The sequence below is a fragment of the Lepeophtheirus salmonis genome, chromosome 1, assembly GCF_016086655.4.
Source record: "Lepeophtheirus salmonis chromosome 1, UVic_Lsal_1.4, whole genome shotgun sequence".
Lineage (NCBI taxonomy): Eukaryota > Metazoa > Arthropoda > Copepoda > Siphonostomatoida > Caligidae > Lepeophtheirus > Lepeophtheirus salmonis.
Window position 1 is genome coordinate 428,703 of NC_052131.2, and position 15,513 is coordinate 444,215.

At 33.7% G+C, this 15,513-nt stretch overlaps 1 long non-coding RNA gene across 1 annotated transcript; it reads right to left on the reverse strand.

Moving 5' to 3' along the window:
• Positions 1–6,756: 6,756 nt before the first annotated feature.
• LOC139904800 (uncharacterized) lies at positions 6,757–11,173 on the reverse strand. Its single transcript, XR_011779014.1, has 2 exons — positions 10,965–11,173; positions 6,757–10,891 (listed from the first exon to the last, which is right to left on the reverse strand). It is a non-coding gene; the product is annotated as an uncharacterized lncRNA (long non-coding RNA).
• Between the last annotated feature and the right edge of the window lie 4,340 nt (positions 11,174–15,513).

Sequence of the window (15,513 nt, forward strand, 5' to 3'; positions counted from 1 at the left end):
TGTTAGGCATGGAGTCATAAAATGAGAAAAAGGTAGAATAGTGAATTTTTTTAACTGTACAATAGGACTTGGTTGTCCAAATTCAGTCTATTGATTCCGGAATTCTTGTCAATAAGAAAACATTTTTGGTGGAAAATAATCAACAAATATTTATTTATAATAACTTAGACTCTTGGGGAAGCCTTTTTTTTTTATACTTTTTGGCTCTCTTTTATTGTTAAACTACCTTAACTGATCATCCAAATGGTAATAACTAAATAATAAGTCGTGAAAGGTTAACAACGGGATTCAAAATAATCCATAAGATGGAGCTCTATGTTTGAGGTCTGTTTAACTTCCTGCACAAACACAAAACTCGATAGGATTGACTGAAAACATTGTGAAATGTTAAAAATCAAATCTCCAAGCAAAGTTTATATTACAAGAAATGATGCCACAAAGTCATTTAAACTTCTCGAGGAAAATTCAAGTTCCTCTTAGGGCTTAAAATTTGAGATCATGTCGTGATTTTACAGGATACAGGGCCCTAGTGGCTATTCTTGTACATCAAATAGTCCATATGAGGCGTTTTCACTGACTTTATACAATGCATCATCATAATTGAAGGAAACCCAATCTTGGGGGCCCATAGTTTTACTACATAAAAGGAACAAATTTCGAATAGATCTTTATCAGAATGATTTATATTCTTATAAAACTAGGCTTTTAAATCCATTAAATGGCCGATATTAATAATCCTGATGTAAAATGACTCAAAAAAGAAAAAATAATTGACCAAAATATTCGAATTGTAATTTGTAATAGTTAAGTATATTTAAAACATAGATGGTGTTCCAAATATATATATATTTAGAGTATTTATTGTCATAATAATAATTTCTTACAAATAATTATTTGAATTTAGAGGTGTCAATAGATTAATCAATTATTTTTGAATAGATTACTTTATGAAGTATATTAATATTTTAATTTAAATATAATTTTATTTAGCCTTTCATAATATTAATGATGGATTTAAGAGATTATTCTGACTAGATTTCAATTCAAGAATCACTAATTATTTATTTTTAATTTGAATAAGGTTCCTGAGTATGCTCCGAGATTGGAACCCTTGAATTATCTCAATAATTCAAGTTTTCCGAAATAATATAATTTTATGCCTGTATAACATTTTAAATAGATTGAATTAGTGTGAATATATGGTTTTATTCAGTAGTCAATTCAAAGACATGACCATTAATGGACTGAAAGGTTTAATTATTATTCTTAAAACTGATATTTTTTGCTAAGACTGTAAAATAGTTGGAGCTTAATTATGGCGGGAAATACTGTGTTTTCGATTGTTTTGATCAACTATCTTTTTCCTTTCGTGTGCTGTCGTGACGTCAAAGAATTTCCCTTGCTATTGCTCAGTATCATCACTCAATATATTTTATCTCTATGGAAATGAGGCATGAGATATAAACTACGTGATTTATAGTAATCCCTGAGTAAAGAAGGGATCTGGGTAAAGAAAAAACTAAGTATCGCGATAAGAAAAGAAAAAACAGTTAATGCGTGTGCTCTTTTCTCTTTTGTGTTCCTTATAGAATAATGCGTGGGGTGATAACATCTCCCTCTAAAAGAAGAATTCTCGCTTATCTTTGGTGTAATTGTTTTAAAAATGCATAATAAAATAAACATTTATGAATTTAAATATCATTAGAATATTTTACCTGCACTAATGCTATTTTAAATATATAGAAAATCGTATAAAAGGCAGCTGATATAACAATAGTAATAGCATATGTCTCGCACACACCTTCTCCTCGCGTTCTTAGATAAATTCCATCTCTATTTATGAAATGGTGTTGTATGTTAGGGCCTGTTATAGAAAACTTGATAATGTCTGGAAATTTCTTCTTCAAGAATTTTTAAGTGTTATTTGTCAGAAAGTATTGCTCTATTAATTTCTTCCCGTTCAATATAATTTTGGATTGCAAAGATATCAACCAAGTAACCCATTTTGTGAATTTGGTTTCTGGCGCCCAAAAAATCATTAAACTGAGATTTAGATTTTTGATTCAGAAATTTTTTTAACTCATCACGAAGATCCAAAGCACATTTGAAATCTTTGCCTCTGGAAAATTATCAGACATTATTGTGAAATAAAACACCGAAGTTCTTTCTCATATCCGAGAACTACATAACATTAAAATTAAGAAAGGGACCAAAATGGCTCAGCTACAAACTGAAAAATGTCTCGCAACTATAGAGAAAACATATGTGCGGTATTCCATTAGATGATGAGGACAATAAACCAGTAAGAATCAACTATATTATTCCATAAATAATTATTAATATGTAAGTATAGGATTTGTAATCCAAATATCGTGTTATTGGAAATTATATTTAATTATTAACAAAAATAGCAAGGAAATAAAGAGATATATTTCAATAAATCATTAAATTGTTTCATGTAAAAAGGTATCCAAAAGTATGTAAAAATGTATAAAGAAGTTTGTAATCAGTAATTGATTATTGTAACAAAGTATTTCATAAACTGCTGATAACTAAATCATGAATATGTCCAATTTTTATTGATCCAATGGAATTTTATTCTTCAGCATCCATATTGGCTCAATTATGAAAATCTTGGAATGTGATTTTTATTTGGTAAATTGAACTTCAACTACTCATATAGCCACAAATCTAAAGCTCTTGCTTCAAGAACATATGGTACTTCTGATACAATAAAAAATGACTTCATTAAAACAGAATAAAGTTGATGATCTCCCCTCCCAAGATGATGATTTTGAGAGCCTCCATACGAATGTGTTAGAATACGGAAAGAGGAAATAATTTTTAATCAGTTCCATGGAGAAATCCATGGAATTGACAGTCTTTCACCTCATCGGTTACATTCTATTCATATAGTTCGTTTTAACGAAAACATGATTGAAATTTGTTTGCTGGATGTGAAATATGAACAAATGAAATAGCTTTTCTTGAATCATAACAGGTTTATAAGATAAATGTGAGTGGAAAGAGAGGTCGCTATCCTGCAACTTCTTCATAGGCTTACTAATACGAATTACTGAACATTCTGTAAAGTGGAGAAAATAAAATATAGGTTGTAGTTCTGTTCTCCATCATTTATAATAGTAATTCATCTGGACTCGAGTTCCAAATTTTGAACTGGACAGGGTGTTCATTCCGATTATTTTGAGGAATGTCCTTTTTCACATAATCCCCTTTCAAGTTTCCAGGGGACAAATCCATTCTACTCTAGGCATAAACTAATAGATGACTCAATTAGCATCAATTGATTCTTTAATTAGAGGATATTCACTTATGCAGATAACATATCAAGGACTAGACCAACGAAGAATCCTCCATAATCATGAAAAACAAAAGATTATTTTCTCCAATCCTGTAGTTGAAACCTGTCGACTATCATCCAGATTGTAATTATTTAGATTTCTCATTCAAGATCCTTCATTTTTCAAATTTTTCAAATAATATTTATTTCAAAAAGTTCGTCTGATGTGAATATCAGACTAACTTTTTGATATCTTTGTAAGAAAAGAAAAAAGTGCGAGGAGATGGCGGGAGCGATGGTTTGGAGATTTTAGGTAAAAGGAAAAACTAGAACTGACCTTTCGAAACGCGCACACAGTAGGTTTAAAGCCACAGTCCTTTCCATAAAATGTCTCAATTTTTGGCAATATATAAAAATACTGCTCAAATAAATGTATCCTTTCCATATTAGTTATTCAGAAATTTTTGATGATATTTCAGCAACCGTTGACTTTATTAGTCTTTTTTTTTTTATAGTTTGGGTAATTCATATGTACTAGTAAAAAATATGCAACGATCCCAGTCTATAGCTGCTCTAGAATATAATATAATTAAAAACATGATTGCAAAACAACCTGCTAAGAAGTATAAAGTTATAAGTGTTTTTTCGCTTTATTTTGACAATAAAATAAAAATAGTTATGAATATCTGATTTGGATCAAATATGCACCGTTTTGTTGGATAACTTTTAACAAGAGATGTTTACAAAAAATTTAAAAAAAAGTTGCAAAGAAAATTTCTAAAATTTAATTTCAAAAATAAGCTTATCTACATCTACAAAAAATGGTATGTTTAAACATAACTAACTTGTGTATCAAAATGTAGTTAAGAGGCTTTAAAAGAAGATAAGATGTAATTTGTTTCTCGAACATATCAATTTTTTTGTGTTATCTACGTAAAAGCCCTATTTGACTCCATATGTGGGAACAAATAGATGTATTTGACTTTTTTACATTAATTGAAATGTTCAAAATAATTTTTCTATTAATAACTAATTCTTTAAATGTAAAAATGATGGCTAAGACATGTAATGAAAAATCACCCAATTTCTTGGGACAAACCTCCAAAGGCAAAAATACAACAATAGCCCCACTACGCTACTTAACAGTTTCTGTAGTTCTCCAGAGGACTCTGTATTTGTAATTGAGTATATTATATATTTGTCCCATGCAACCGAGGACAATTTAGTTTTTTGAAACAAGTACAAAAAAATGGCAACTAGCTCCTGAACAGGTAGTTACATTCATTCCAAATTTAGAATGATAATAGCAGATTTCTTTTTTCTCCTTAGATTTAGTAAATTTGGACAGTAATTTAATTTCCTTGTCAATGAATATTCTGAGAGAATTTCCATCACTCCATCTCACTGAGCATTCCATTGACAAACACCATTCGAGCTTCTAAGTTTGAAGAATTTTTCTTTTGTCAAGCCTTTAGTCCTCATATCGGCAATCATCTCGGCAGTTTTTAAAATTTTGATTACCGTACTCGTTCTCAACCATATTTTTCCATTGCGCAAAATTGAAAGTATCCATCAACATCACTATGAATTAGTTCCTGCAATACTATTAGCTCTTCTAGAATATTTCTTTGGGAAGGATTTCCTCATCAGTTCCCCTTCCAAACACGGCTCACACAAGTATTGACATGGAACTTCCTACATATTCAAACCAATGACCATTTATTTCTGAATTAATCTTTTAATTCCATGAGATCCGAGATGTCCAAACCTTTCCCTCTATTTTCTAAATTCTTAAGGAATTTAGATTCTAGCCATCATTGCTTTATTAGAGTTCAATCTGCAATCAACTTGATACAATCAATGGACTTGAGTTGCCCTCATTAAAGATTTGTTTTCATTGTCTATAACAGTGCATTTTTTATCTTTGAAACTTAAAGTAGTTTTCTCTATGGTTCTGTTAGAGATACTCAATATAATATAGGGTAACCTGGTATATTTTGGAGCTATCACCCATGCTTACAGAGCCTTTTTCTTTATATGATAAAAAGTATTCAAAATCTTCTTCTTTGCCATATGACATGGTGCCCCAGAGTCTACAATCCATGTCATGTCTCTTTGGGCTGGATCCCACATCCTATATTGCCCCTATGGCGGCCGAAATTCATTCCATGGTTAGTATCGAATTCTTGGTTTCCTCTACTTCTAGATAAATTCACCGATTCCTTGTCTCTGACAACTTTAGCCAGATTTTTCCAACAGTCTTTGTTAATATGAAAAAAATTTCCACATTCAAAGTATTTACGTAGGACCATTTTTCTTTTTTCTATGAGAGATTGCAAGACCTCTTTCTTCAGCCTCTGCTGATTTCTTCATTTTTAGATCCTTCTTTCTTAATCGTTCAATGGCAATATCTCATTCTTGAACTTTTTCATGGGTTTCCAATGCAATAACCAGAAAATTGTATCTCTTCGAAAGGCATGCTAATAGGTAAACCACTGTGTCCTCAAATTCTAATGGACTTCCAGAAATAGCCAATTAATCGAAGATTTCAGTCGTCACTTTCATGTGTTCTTGAAGGTCACCTCATCAATTAATTTACAATTGAATAATTTTCTTTTGAATTTTAATTTGTTCTCTCAAATCTTCCGATGAAATTGTTTCTCATGAGTTTTACAAACCTCCTTTGGATCTACTGAATCGCCAATCCTATACAGTAATGAGGGAGTAATAGGCTGAACAACAATTGCCAGTCCCTTATCCTCTATGATTTTATACTTCGTCAAGTATTCCTCAGCAGTAGGTGCTTGCTTATTTTCGTTCACAACCAACCAGAGATTTTCCTTCATCAGAGTCATTCGAGAAATGGTAAACAAGTATAACTTCATCGACAATCAAATCTCCATGTCAATGAATATTCTGTGAGCATTTCCAACAAATGTATGTATTTATACATATTATTTATGTATTGACTATAATTCGCTAGATAATTCGGAGTTATCTCTACAAAGTTACTTCCAGACAGGTTATGGAAATCCTAATAATCTGGTCTAAGGGATCATGAGTGCGTTTAGTACGATATTTACTTTTCATTACATTGCATTGGTAACATTGCAAGATGTTCATCTCACCTGGATGAATTATCGACGTTGAACAAATATTGCCCATTATTCTATGTCCGTATTATCCACAGATTCATGAATAAAAATGAATAAGTTTTCAGATTTGTTCAGTTTTCCAATAAGAGTTACTCTTATGTACTCAACAAGTTTTTCAGTCCATCGTGTATTTCTTCAAGAGGGTTTGAGAGTAAACAAGGCTCTAGGTGAATCCACCAGATGACGTTATTTATAACAGCCATACATTTTTTCTACTTGCTTTCTAAAAAAAGTTATTACTCCTCTTATAAAATTTTATAATGACTATTTGGTTCTATACATATCAAAATATAGAATTAATTTTGCATTTTCGAATATTTATTTAGTTTATAGTTCTATATTAATTTTTTAAATACATAATATAACACTGTGCATTCTTCCGTCTTACTCTACAATCTACATATAGGTACATATAACAGTTAATATCGATGATGGTGCATAACGTGACCTCTCTTCACCAATTCCTTCAACTCCTTCTCATCACTGCCACACCTCACAATCCATGTCGTGTGGACTTACGTCATTGTGTCAGTTTGTATCAGACCTGACTAACTCCACGTTCCAAACTGTTTCATACTCAGCCAGGAATTCTCCTAGAAGTACAGCTCTTCTTTTGACAAGCAAGTCTGATATTCCAGACACTCTTACTTTCTTTACTCCCCCTTTTAAAGTCGTAAGCCATGAGTATAAAGTTTATAGAGTCGGTTTAATCGATATCCACCATCACCTCTTCCATTACACTATTAACCCTTCTGACAACTGCAATTAACTCTGTCAGGCTTATATTAGCGCCGTCTTCTTTCGTTCGGATCCACGCCCATCTTCAATTCTTTCTCCATCCTTTACAATTACCTGACCAAGTGCAATTGAACTAGCGTTACACCAAACTTCATACCTGTGAGTGCCTCTCACACTCCATGTGCTATGAGCTGGCTCGGACTCTATAATTATATCTTCGATATCACGAAGCATTCCAACAATTGGCTCCAGGACGTTTACTCCATGACCCTTCACCACATGATCTCTTCAAAAAAGTTACGACCACTCTGAGCCACTGGGAAGCGTCCTACCAGCTTCCTAAAGAACGAGAACACTTGCCTTCTTGTTGTATTCTCCCTCACCTCTGTATTCACCTCACCGAGTCTTCTCCATCTCAATTTATCATATTGATCCTTATACACCTAAAGTCCTTATCCTTAGGTACGTCTTATCAATTTTTTCGTGGCCATACTTCTTGTGAATATTTCTCACTTTCCCTGTTTCAATCTTGTCCAAGTTAATGATTATATATTCTACGTAGTGATCAGTTGCTTCCACCACTTCCTTATCCCTTGACAAAACATATCCCAAGACAGATTACTTAATTTGTGGAGCACAATTCAGCCTGAATCGAAGACGAGACATATTATACCATTCTCCCTTGTAATTCACCTTCGTTACTTATGAGTATTCCTTGTCAACCTTAATTGGCATTTAGTCATCATGCAAATCCAGAAGAACAGTATTATCTGAGAACAACCTCAACTCCCGTAGTTTTTCCCCACATACATCCGCGTCTGCCCACTGCAATAAAAATAGTCTTTCAACTCCCTGAAGTCCAAAACAGTTCTCACTTCCCTTTCCTTTTTTTTCCGCCGGCTATGAGAGGAATCACACCACCATCCTTGCTACTGCTGACTTCTAGCCAACCCTTTTGGATCCATTTATTTATCTCTTGGTCGAATTTTCCCTTAATCCTCTGAGGGATTGCATATTGCCCGACTATATTGTTGAGTCTCGGTTTCTTCTTCCAATCCCACTTCACGGTCCACTCCCCATCCTCGACTTTGACTAACATAGTTTTCCCCACGAACACTCTCCGACCTCTCTTCGCTCTTAACTGAAGTGACGCTCCGAGCACTACTCTTCCCGTGTCGACAATAACCATGTTCCTTCCCAAAATATTGTTGCACAACTTTTTTAACAAACTTTTAGGTCTAAGACCCTCCAACACGTGTATCTGGCCTCTAACTTATATTGGTACAATTACTTTGTCATCTAGTTCATAATGGATCCCTCCACCGCCGTTACTATTCTTTTAGATATGGTGCGCTCTCCATCCCAAGCACTCACCAATATAATTGTCTAAAACAGCCAGTGTCGATCAATCCCCAAACTTATTTTTTTTTCTATGGTCTTTGGAGTTATTGCACCTATTTGTCTCCTTGGGGTGATACTAGTACCGACAGAATCCCCCCTCATGACGTTTCCTTGTTTCCTTCTACATTTGTTTGCCAGGTGCCCTACGTCTCCACAAGAATAACATACCCCCTTTCCTTGCACTCTATCCCTGGCGAGGATTCATCTAGAGCGAAGGATTTCACTTGTCAGAGCCCGTGCCATAGTTGCAAGGTCGCTCTCACTCATCTACTCCAGGTGTTGCTCTCATACGCGAGTTGACATCTTCGGGCATCATTGACATTAATTCGGGATGAATTAGACCTGACGAATCCGAGACTCCCATCAGACTAATGAGGGTTTTGATTTCGGCCAAACGAACATTAACAGACTCCCTCAGTCTCCATTTCTTAGCCTTGAGGGTCTTGCAAGCCTCAAAAAGACTCATCGAGAATGCTTTCCTCAGCGCCTGTATGATTTCCCCTTCTTGTTTCTTATCCTCCTTTGTTAACTGATCGTATACACTGAATACCCTTCCATCCAAGAACAGAGGTTTGACTCTTGCCCTTTCCTCCAGTTCCAGCAATCCCTTAGGTAGTTCCACCTGACTACTCCAGACCATTATATCACTTGACCCGTCAAATCTGGAGTAAAGTTAACTCCTTCCTTGGGAAAGAGATACCAGGATCGAAACAATAAGGCGAGCTTTTCATGGCTGTGATAGCTTGTCTTCCCTTGTTTGCCCTAACCATGAACTGTAACAATAGACAATTTGGACTTCTATCGTCCTTTATTGATACTGATCTAAAATAACAACAAACAACGGGTACACTCTAATCATAAAGTAAAAAGAGGCTATCAGACAAGCAAGCCATGATTTATAGAAAAATAATACAGCTCCAATCAGCATCAAAGTAATATTTACATTAAATATATGGTTATTTATCTTGGAAATATTTATTGATGTCCTCTTATGTAAAGAAAAAAAAGTGGATCTTATTTGTTTAATAAATCAATATCAATGTTATAACAATTATTTCGAACAAGTTAAATAATATTATATGTATATATATATTAATGCTATTTTTAATAAATATACTGTATGATTTTATACTATATATGACAGTTTATGCGTGTTTCGGCCACTTTTTATGAAAGCGTATTTGTTCTTTCCTTTCCAGTAGACTCTAGTTTTCCTTGCGAAAACGTCACAAGGGAAAAGCGTTACAAGGCGAATCCTCCTGACACGGATAAATAGGTATTGTTCTTATATTATTAGTTTTATTTTGCTTATCACTTTTTTTATTTTGAATAAATTTAGAAAACGTTCTTATTCGTATAGTTATTTTTGAGACGCCAGTCGCTTTTTGATTTATAACTCAACCCCCTATCTAGTCTCTTTGAGCTTCAAAAAACAGTTATTGTATTTTGGGTACAGAATAAACGCCCCTTATAAGACCTGACCAGGTTTAAAAGAGGTACCATGTAAAGTAACAGCCTTCTAAGTCCAACGGTGTGGGCAACCATAAAGGACACACATAAAATACATTATAAAATACCAAGGTTAACAGAAATACAAGGTTAGACCATCATCTAATCGGCCTTGCTAGAATTTTCAATCTGATGTATTGTACCAACTGCTGGACCAGACAGACAGATTCTGACGAAACACGCAAGCACTTATATTCTATGACGTCACTATTACTATAATTTTCAATTTAATATATCGCAACGACTGCTGGCAGGAAAAACAGATTCTAACCAAACACGCAACCACTCATCTACTTTGACGTCAATATTAAAAGCGTGTTGGAAGTCAAACATCAGTCGTACACGCGCTATGGTATAACCTTGTATTTCTATTAACCTTGATATATACTAGCAAAGGGTTCTCCGGCGTTGTTCGGCCAAGGAGGGAGCGGAACATCACATTGACAATGATCAAAATAATTGAAAAATTATTCAGAAAATAATTCTATATACATAATTATTCTATTATACTAATAATTATAATATGAATGTTATGTTGTTATGGAGAAAATTCCTGATCATTCTAATTCTCTTGCTATGAGAATAACGATGTAAAGAGAAATGGACTATATTTTAATCTAGATATACTAATCTCAATATATCAATTCGGTCAAGTAAGGTAATCCACAAAGTATCACCATAGCAAAAATGGTTCTAGAAGGATTCACCTTGAACCTTTTTTGCCTTGTACGTATTTGCCTTGTCACATATTAGTCTCGTGATGCTTTTGTGCTTGGGACGTTTTCGCCTTGAGATTTTTTTGCCATGGATAATAATAGAGAGAATAGTTTTAGTTATATATTTGTTAGTTGATTTTTTACCCTTGTATTCCAGCTTTGAGGAATAAGAAACAAAAAAGGCAAAGAAGCTAGACGATCACGTTCCGTTGCAAATAATCATTGGCATTCATGGGCAGTCCATTTTCATTTCTTCAAAAAGCAATGAAAATATATTGAAATCTCTACTTATAAACTAGAGTTGTAGAGCAAGATAGGTCCATTCTCCATTAAAGTATTCATATATTAGTGAATATAATATATCAACACACTTTATTAACTTATCAGTTCTAAAAATCATAGATTTTGCAGTGCTATCTTCGAACCTGTACGTGTGCTTCCCTCTCTGTGCCTCGGGAGTAAATTATCTTGCAATCTTATCTGTTTATATATTTTTTTAATAATCATTGATAATATCATAAAATCTTTAAATCTGAAATGTTAATACCAAATTTTACTATAATTTTCTTTCTGTTTTTTTTTTCAACATATAAGATTTGTGAATATGTATTTATACTGTTCATGATAAATTAGATATATATTCCATAAATCAAGAAGTAATTTGTACTACAAGGTCCATGCCACTGATGGACCATATGAAGGTATACCCTCACTCATCCTGTTTTTCGATGAGTGTTTCAGGATGTAGTGGTAAAAAGAAAGAGAATATTACCTAGCACCGGTAGAAACAATCGATGCAAATTTTGTGGCAATTAATTCACCCCCTGTCAAGATTTTGGTAGTGCATGTCAGTGTTGACCTAAAAACACAATTTAGTCTAAGTATACCAACATCAAATGCATAAATTAAAGCAAATAATAAGTATGTAATTTTTTTTAGCTTTCAAATTTTTATTTTGTGGGTCGTATGAAGTATCATTGCGGGCTGGACTTTGTTTATAATTTTTTTGTTACTGCATAAGCTTTAATTATGGGTATTTTTTCATAATACCCGTATTAATTGGAAGGGGGGTGGAATTGATTGGTCCCATTAATATTAGAGGCTCCTGATATAACTTTTTATAGTTTAAATAGTGTACAATTGTGAGTTACTTACCATGCCCTAATTACGAATACTATTAATTAATAGAAAAGGGTGCAGGAACTGGCTGAATTGTATACCCTTAAACTTTTGGGATTTTCTCTCTCCATCTAGCAGGAGTATCGTTTTTGTTAGTGGGTATCAATTTTATGATAAATATTACGTTGTTTAAGCATATCAGTTGAGCGGATGTCAATATTGTCTTCATTTTTATTCATTACTGCGCTGATTTTTTTGGAATTATCATTATCTGTAAAAGCAGGAGTTATTACAATACTTCTAGCAGATTGAATTTGTAATACAATTTTTTTTTATCCTAGAGGGGGGAGATCCTATTAGCAATACTTATTTTGATTTTTTGTTTACCCTCTTCGTTGGGCTAGTTTCTCAAATTATCGCACAAGAGACATGTGATGATGAGTTTTTTTTGGGTAATTGTGAATATTTTATGTTATAGTGACAATTTGGGCTATAGGGTTTATCGTTTGAGCACACCACATTTCCACTTTGGGCTTCGACTCAAACACCTGCACTTATTTTACTTCTCCCAATATAGTAATGACAAAAGATTTATCAGAACAAGATTAAATAAATATCTCACTTTAAAGATAAAAGTTAAAAGTGATAGGTCAATGGGCTTGGAAAATATAACATGCTAAAGGTACGTGGACAAAACGTCGACCGTCAAAAAGTCGACCGACAGAACGTTGAATGGACAAAATGTCGAATAGACTAAACATCAAATCGACAAAACGTTGACCAGACAAAACGTCGACTGACAAAAGGTCGATTGTTGAATATAAAATATAGGGCTACTCCAAATGGTGTCGCGATATATCTGATTCTGACATTTCATGCCTGAAACATGACCCAGCAGCACCATACTACCATTAAGAGGCCCTCCCAATCCCCCTTATACATGTTCGGGCTGTTTTGAGTCACCGCTGTGTCCCAAAATGGGATGAAACCTACCACCAATATTTAAGCAATCACTAAATCCCCTTATCACCCACATGTACCCCCCCTCCCAATGTTTGGGCTGTTTTCGGGTATGGCCTGGCCCCAAAATGGGATGATACTCACCGTCACTATTTAAATTTATGCCACTTCTATTTAAACCTCGAAAGGGATCCACAATTTGAGACTGTGAGCCCCGATGGTACTCGAAATAGCCCCAAATTTTGAGGTATAAATGAGGGTTTTTGAGGTTTCCTTACTGTTAGTTTATGTAGGGGTGGCGAGGTAAATATCTCGGGCTGAAAATGTCTGAAGTGAAATGTCGTAAAAAAAGTTTTAAATATTTTAAAATGTAATATTTTCCGGTCCACGTTTTGTCCATTCGACATTTTGTGGGTCGACGTTCTGTCACACGACGTTTTGTCTGTCCACGTTTTGACCTACTACCCAAGATAAATTAGTCATATAAATAAAATCATATAATAAAATTTAACATTTAATTATTTTTACTGCTAGAATATCTATAAATTAATGCATTAACATTAATTGGCTATTTATCGAGAAGTGGCATAGTTTCATAGTTTTTATTAATACAATCAATGGTTTAGTTGAACAAAGGATAGATATGCTGTCTTATTTCAAAGAAGCACTACATATTTTAAGACATGATACCTAGAAAAGAGTCAAGATAATTTTTTTGTTTTGAAAATTCTATTTTGAATCTTTAACTACACTTACAACATTAATCAAAGCCTTCCTTTCTAACAAAAAAAAATGGATGATTGACACGGAATACGAGATAGATATCAATGGAGATGTGCAGACTCTCCATGATAAATCTTTTTTCAATTATTCTGATGTATATTCTATAATTAAAAATACATTTTCTTTTTGGCGTTAAAGATCCTCGAGTGTTTAAATATGGGAGTTACATATTGATGTTCACCGTAAAAATGATCAGATTTCATGTATCTTCAAATAGGATCTTAATCTTATCTTTTCTTTTACTTCGAAAAAACGTCTTTGTTGAAATAAAAGTTTCCCTCTCCGAGATACCAATACCACAAGAAGTGTTTTTCTATTCGATCTAATTAGATTTTTCAAATAAGAACTTAATCATATTATTTAGAATTACAAATGCTTGAGAGTAATTTTTATCACGAATTTTATTTTCTATTCAAGCTACTTTTTTTTAAGTGTGTGTTTTATTAAATGTAATATTACTTAACACTTCAATTAATAGGTCATTAATTCATATTTAAATAAATAACTTGATAACTGTTGTTATGATGGCAAATATTTTATCCTCAGTAAGTAACACAAAGTTCTTCATTAAACGTTGAAAAGTTTATCGACAATTTTAGGGAATACAAGTAGAGAAACAACAGTGACTAGATTTGCAAGTTGTTGATGGTATTTATCAGGATATTGGATAACATACAGGGTAAATACTCTGATAATTTTTTGGCTTTGTATGGATCAACTTGAACAAGTTGAATTGTGTCAAATAGGGAAAATATTTACGTTTAAGTTGTATCCTTTGGATATTTGTTAAACAAAACGTTTTCACTGAATTAAAACTAAGTATATTTACAAAATACTTTTGTTGGTGTGGGTAAAGAGGCTAAAAAGGAAAGACGAGACAAGATGGTTGAAATCAAAAGTAAACAAAAACTATGTAATGGTAGGCAGCAAAACGTGGACTGTAAATTAATGTTGATTACTCATTACTATGAAAAGGTTTAGTGATTATTTTTTTGATATTCTATTTCTGCCGTCCTTTTTATATAAACAAACTCTACTAATTATTTAGTTATTTCATCATCATGAGCGAGCAACAATCAAAAAGGCAGCGCATCTCAGATCTCCTAGATGCTGGAGTTGAAGTGGGGAAAATTACGGACATTGTTAAGTGTTCTATGATCCTGGTTTTTAAGTTGACCAAGATAAAAAAATGGGAAATACCTCTCTCGGATATCAAGGGAAGGGCATAATTTAAAGAGGGATAAGAAGTTTTTGTTAATTTTTGGGAATAGTATTAAGGAGGATCCGACTAAGTCGATGAATCACCTCGCCAACGACCTCTTTGTGACTCCTAAAATCCTCAGGAGGTCTATGAAGTCCAACTCAGGATTAGTTTCTTTCACAAAGACCCCATGCACACCTTCTGAATGAGGGCATGAAAGCCAGGAGGCTTGAGAGGTGCAAAAAAATCCACACATGGATCAAGGCAAATTGTTCAGTTGTAAATTTTTTTCAGAGAACAAGATTTTCAGTTGATCAATTCTACAAGCGCCGGAATGATCGCTGGCTTGTGGAAACAAAAGAAGATGTCCAATGGGGTTATCCACCAAATATATGGCATCGGCGTTGTGGTCTTTAATGGAAAGAAGATACCTCTGTTCTTTTTCAAGGTTGCACAGAAAATTGGCCAGGATGCCTACTATGAGGTGCTTAGGTACACCATCCCGCCATAGGCGAAGACCAACTACCTGTAGAGTTACTACATGGTGACTCAGAACGGCACCCCCTCTCACCCACGTCAGCCAAGTGCAAAAAGTTCTGCGTAGGTAACAACTCTCGATTCTAGTCCAAA